This window comes from Pseudophryne corroboree, chromosome 6 (assembly GCF_028390025.1).
Source record: "Pseudophryne corroboree isolate aPseCor3 chromosome 6, aPseCor3.hap2, whole genome shotgun sequence".
In the NCBI taxonomy this organism is placed as follows: domain Eukaryota; kingdom Metazoa; phylum Chordata; class Amphibia; order Anura; family Myobatrachidae; genus Pseudophryne; species Pseudophryne corroboree.
Genome location: NC_086449.1, coordinates 274,164,940 through 274,171,264, shown reverse-complemented (window position 1 = coordinate 274,171,264; position 6,325 = coordinate 274,164,940). Strand labels below are relative to the sequence as shown.

The 6,325-nt window shown below is 47.7% G+C and overlaps 1 pseudogene; it reads left to right on the top strand.

Annotated features, from left to right (window-relative positions):
- Positions 1 to 202: 202 nt before the first annotated feature.
- On the top strand, positions 203 to 321 carry LOC134937765 (5S ribosomal RNA; annotated as a pseudogene).
- The last annotated feature ends 6,004 nt before the right edge of the window (positions 322 to 6,325 follow it).

Below are 6,325 nucleotides of genomic sequence, written 5' to 3'. Positions count from 1 at the left end.
CTCCACAGGAATACCATGGTGTTTAGGTGGTTTGGAACGAACCGGGCACCAAACAATTATGCTTTTTGATCCCAGAATGCACTGGTTCCTCCTTACCTATAACCCAGCCCCAGACCATTCAGTTTTGTTTTGGTGCCAGCAGCAGTTGGATGCACCTTTTTTACAGGAGACTGCTGTTGCAGCCTCAAGCTTTTTTATGTACACCTACAGCCACACCACACTGGACATCCCCAGTCTCATGTGATCTTGGAAGCTAAGTAGTGTTGGGCCTGGTTAGTACTTGGATGGGAGACCACCTGGGAATACAAGGTGCTGCAGGTCACACAGTTTACAGCGTCGGATGGCCGATAGGCAACGATGCTGCAGCTCCATCACTCCCGCTGGCGCCACGACATTTGTGACAAGGTCAAGTGTTTAGGTGGGTGCGGGTAAAGCATATGCTAGCTATCGCTTTTCCGGGCCCAGGATCGCAGCCGGACAACGGGGGAAGGTAAGTGGCGGTCAAGGCCTCCAGAGTTTGAGACGCTGCAACAGCATCTCCGTTTGACCATTGCCTATCAACTGGAAGAAATCCTCCCTGGCTGCTTCTCAAAGAATATTACATCTAGGAGCCATCCTAGAGTCTGAAACTCAGAGGATTTTTCTGTACGCAGACAAGAATAGGATTTTGGTACTTACTGGTAAATCCTTTTCTCGTCCGTAGAGGATGCTGGGGACTCCAACAGGACCATGGGGTAGAGACGGATCCGCAGGAGCTTGGGCACACTATAAAGACTTAAACTGGGTGTGAACTGGCTCCTCCCTCTATGCCCCTCCTCCAGACCTCAGTTAGAAACTGTGCCCAGGAGAGATGGACATTTAGAGGAAAGAATTTATAAACAAGGTGAGTGTCATACCAGCTCACACCACGAACATACCGCAGAACGTGGCATTCAATAGAAAACCAGCCTACGGCATGAAAAAGACACAGCCACATGCTGAAAGAATATGTAACACAACCTGTGTGCTAACACAACCAATAATAAGACACCTCATGCCATTGCCTGAACAGCATCAGCAACAGTCTGACAGAGAAGAAACACCACGAAAGTATACCAAAAACAATAACTGCAGACACAGTACGCACTGGGACGGGCGCCCAGCATCCTCTACGGACTAAGAGAAAAGGATTTACTGGTAAGTACCAAAATCCTATTTTCTCATACGTCCTAGAGGATGCTGGGGACTCCAACAGGACCATTGGGTCAATACCAAAGCTCCAGAACGGACGGGAGAGTGCGAACGACTCTGCAGCAACTATTGAGCAAACAAAAGGTCCCCCTCGACCAGGGTATCAAACTTGCAGAGCATAGCAAAAGCACTTGAACCCGACCAAGTATCCACTCGGCAAAGTTGACCCGCCGAGACTCCTCGGGCATCCGCCCAAGAAGAGCCCATCTTCTCTGTATAATGGGCCTCCACCGACTTCGGTGACGGCAATCCAGCCGTAGAACGAACATGCCAAATAGCATCCAGATCCAGCGTGTAACCAAAATGGCGACCTAAATATTTAAATCCCTGGCTACATCGAGGGAACTTGAATCAGCTAATGCCTAAGTAACCACCGGCATCAAAATAGGCCGAATTCTGGGAAACCCAGAAACCACTCTCGGCAGAACTACTAAACAAGTTCTCAATTCCTTTCCACACGAAAGATCAAACAAGGCTCTTGTGAGACAAAACCACCAAATCCGACACCCGCTTTACGTATGTCAAAGCCAAGAGCATGACCACTTTCCAAGAAAGAAGTTTTCATAAAGAAATTATTAGGCCACACTCCCAACTCTAAACTTGCCTCCACACCGGTTTGTAAAGCATGGATAAGAATGACCTAGCTGAAAGGCTTCCATAGGAGCCTTCCTGGATACACCCAAAACACATAGTTACGCCCACAAGAGTGGTAAATCTTAGCCGTTACTTCTTCCTTAACTTAACGAATTAAGGAAAGAACTTCACTGGGAACACCCTTTCGGATTAGGATATGGCATTCCACCGCCACGACGTCAGACGCAGCGGCGGTAAGTCTTGAAACACGCCCTGATCCTGTTGTCACAGATCCTCACGCAAAGAAAAAGGTCAGGAATCTTCTATGAGTAAATCATGAACACCTGGATAGCAAACCCTCCGTGGTAAGACCGAATCCAAGAGGATCACCTGAACCTTAGTTCATCCCACGTTCATCACCTTCAAACAAAAATGAAAGAGGAGAGGCCACCTAGACCAACTAAAAACCAGTGTCACGAGGTTGTCCACTGCTATAGCTTAAGCGTCCCCTGACCTGGAACAATAACCCTGAGGCCTCTCCTGGAGGCGAGACGCCAACATATCCAATTGCGACACTCCTCAAAGACTTGTCACGACTGTGAAAACTCCTCGATGACGACTGAATTTTTTCCCGGATGGAGATCACGGCAGCAGAGGAAATCTATTTCTCCGTCGTTCACCTCCGGAACGAAGCTTGTTAATATAGCAGTTACCAGACTCTCCACCCAACGGCAAAACAGTGCATCTACTGCCATTGCCTCTTTGCTCCGTGTTCCGCCATAGTGGTTCACTTATGCCACTGCTAACAAGATGTCGAGCAGAACTAACACGGGCAGAACACGAAGAATAAGTTTGTCGAAACTAACTCTTAATTCAAGCAAGTTTATATCAGACAAGTTTTCCAACTCTACCCTATCCCCTGGAAACACGTCCCTTGCAAGTACTGCTCCTCCATCTCGGAGATCTGTATGCACGGACACCAGGAGTTACACCCGGAACCCAAACCTTCATCCCTCTAGAAGGAGAGAACCGAGTAGACACCACAGGAGCGATGTTCTGGCCGTTAGGCTTATATTCATGTGCGTGTGCAGGTGAGGCCCGGACTACCATTATCAAACCTAAGGCTATATGACACCTATATAGCTTTAAAACACTGTGCCCCCCCTCCAACTCACTATCCAGCAAGTCCTGGTGGGGATCTGAGGAAAATGGCGCTGATTTCCCTGTGAGGGCTAAGCTCCGCCCCTTCCCGGCGTGCTTAAGCCCGCTCAAAATATAAAAATCTATAAACCCAAAAACTAGCTGGGGACTCTATATATAGGGGGTAACCCCCTGTATAACTCGCTTTATGTCCCAACGCAGCCCAGGGCGCCCCCCCTGCTCCCCGCACCCACGGAAGCCATTGGTGTGTGGGAGCCGTGGACCGCAGCGTGCACGCTGCGGTATCCTGGCCGGGCGAAGACACCCGGTGTCCGGGTATGTTCCCCCGCCCGGGATCCTTTCATAAATGCCGCCCAGGGCGCTTTCCCCCATTGCCCTGGACCCTGCAGGCCGATGGAGAGCGGGAGCAGAGAGCGCATCGCTACCGCTGCTGCTCCCTCCCGTTCGCGGCGCACTGGCGGGGCGGGCACCGAATTATGTCCCCCCACCAGTGATCTACATATTATATGCTATATGTTGCCCAGGGCGCCCCCCCCCCCAGCGCCCTGCACCCTGCAGGTGATGGTATGTGTGGGAGCAGGGAGCGCAGCGCTACTGCTGTCTCTCCCCCCTGCGGCACCGTGGCGGGGTGAACATACGCTGTGCCCAGGCACCGAAATATGTCCCCTGCCAGCATTGTAGACCCTCAGCAACATGCCCCCAGGGCGCTCCCCCCCAGCGCCCTGCACCCTGCCAGAGACGTTGGTGTGTGGGAGCATGGAGCGCAGCACTACCGCTGCTGTTACCTCCGTTACTGAAGTCTTCTGCCGTCACTGAAGTCTTCTTTTCTTCCAATACTCACCCGGCTTCTTTCTTCCAGCTTTCGTGAGGGGATTGACGGCGCGGCTCCGGGAACAAGCAGCTAGGCGAACCAAGTGATCGAACCCTCTGGAGCTAATGGTGTCCAGTAGCCGAGAAGCAGAGCCTTTTAACTAAGAAGAAGTAGGTCCTGCTTCTCTCCCCTCACTCCCACGCTGCAGAGAGCCTGTAGCCAGCTGGTCTCCCTTGATAAAGCCTACTGATTTATCCTATATTAAACACGCTAAAAGGTTAAGAGACTCAGTACGCTATTGGAGTATGTGGTACCGTAAGGGTACGCACTTAGCGTAGCGGACGCTTAGCCGTAGACGAGACGCACGAGCGGCACGTTCGCTCACGGCTTAATGCGTAGAGGCAAGCACGCTATAGGCTGCCGATTAACGTAACGATACGCTATCAGCGTAGCGGACGCTCGAGACCACGAGGAGATCACAAGCGGCGCTGACGCTCACAGAGTTAAACCTTTATAACTGTACCATAAATAATGTACTTATACTGTAAACCTTTGTGCAGTGTTAGGGTGTAAATGTAACACAATGTAACCTTGTTAGTTTAAAAGCTGTATGAGCGTATGTGACGCTCAGAGAACACTTTTAGCAATATAATAAACACTCAAATACCGGTCTAAGGTTCTAACACCTTTAAGGGAGAGAATGAACGTTCAATTGCAAAAGAATACACATTACAACTTATACACTACCAAACTAACATAAAATACCTAACCGAATTACTACACGTTAAAATTACAATAGCGGCACAATTACATTTAAGGGGAAGGAGAGAGTGAATGACTTACAACAAATAGGAGATAAATATGGTTGCAGAGAACTTACGCACAAGGGGAAACAATCGCAAGAGCCTTTCTGGATATCCAGCTCCCGATTATCAGTGATGAGAACCGTTGAGAAGAGTAGAGAGCTGGCCCAGGTCGGCTTGTCTTTATATACACTTACACACAGTACAGTACAATGGTCCCTACATTCTTATTGTTCATTAGACACAGGAATCCGTCTCCGCATTATAACAAAAGGTCATAGGTTGGTTCATACAGGTGGGCTGTGACTATTTCAAACTGCTCAAGTGGGAGGGAAACAAAGGTTTCCCGCCGCATGGATAATAAACTGCAAATATAGTAAATGTCCATAAACTTCTTATAGTCATAACTATACGCACGAGTGATTAATCCGTTTCTAACCAACACCGGAATATTGCTAATTTAATACTCTTCCGATGGATACTAAACACCACTGTGTAACCCCTGTCTGACCCTTCGTATCAAACAAAGAGGGATCTCTTTGTCTCTGAACATACTACATTAACTAAACTTTCAGATTCTATCAAAGGGACCATAATCTACAAAATACATTATATGACTAAAATATGTAACGATCGAGTCGCCCGCTAGACACACAAACTCTACCGTAAATGCGCATACCGTGCGCCTGCGAGTGCACGTGACTGCGAGTATACGCACGCACGGGAGGGCTCATGCACGTGCAGCGGGCACACGCATGAGGTGCATATATGGCAATGTGCAGCGTGATATTTTTCTGACTTTGACAGTCCACCCTTTGGCAGTCACCAATAACTGCCACTTCCTAAAACAGTTCAAAAAGAGAAAAATATATGTCATGTAAAAATACATTTCTATGATTGGGTAAGGGAGAAGAGAAGAAGGTGGGGAAAAAAAAGTTATGACCTAGTGAGATAGTAGAAGCATGTATGTATGAGTCCATGTTTGAGGGGTCATGTATCATCGTGCCGAACGTGTTTTAAATCAAGCTTCGAGGTATTGCGAAGTATACATTTGAATTCCTTCTTATCCCGTGGTACGGGTCTGTGGATGGGCTGTCAAACTTTACCGAGCTCTTTTCGGTTTTTGGTTGCAACAAAATGGGGGAGCACATTTTAGTTGATGATACATGAATGGGGGGAATATGTGGGTGCTGATATCTGTGCCTATATTCCCTATCGACTATGTGTGTCATTACCTGAGGGTTGTAGAGGTGAAGATAAGAAGCAATTATGGTAAATGCAGTCGTAAACTATGTGAGTTTAATGTACATTTGTTGATTGAAGTTGACTGTAGTCTCTTTGGGCTTTTGCCAAAATGCGAGCAAAAAGCTTTCTCAATGTCCATAGACTTACAAAAATGTTGGGCTATCGTAAAATTTTAAAATCGCTAGGGATATTGGGGGTCTATGGCATTGTCCATCAATGGTCTGTGTAAAAGGTTGTCAAATTCTTCTTCCAAGCGGATGTCTTTGTACCTTGGAGGAAAACAAAGGAGAAACGGGTGAAAGAAACGGACCGTGGAATCACATTTTCATCACAACATTGTCTCAATGGTTGGGTCGTAAATCAAATCAGTCGTTGTTATTATAGTATCTTCACTTCTTAAACTCATCACTCGGGCGCTACGTTTACACTTTGTTAAAACCCGAACGCATCTAAATATCAGACTGACCAATATGACGACACCCAGAATACACAAAAGAAATTT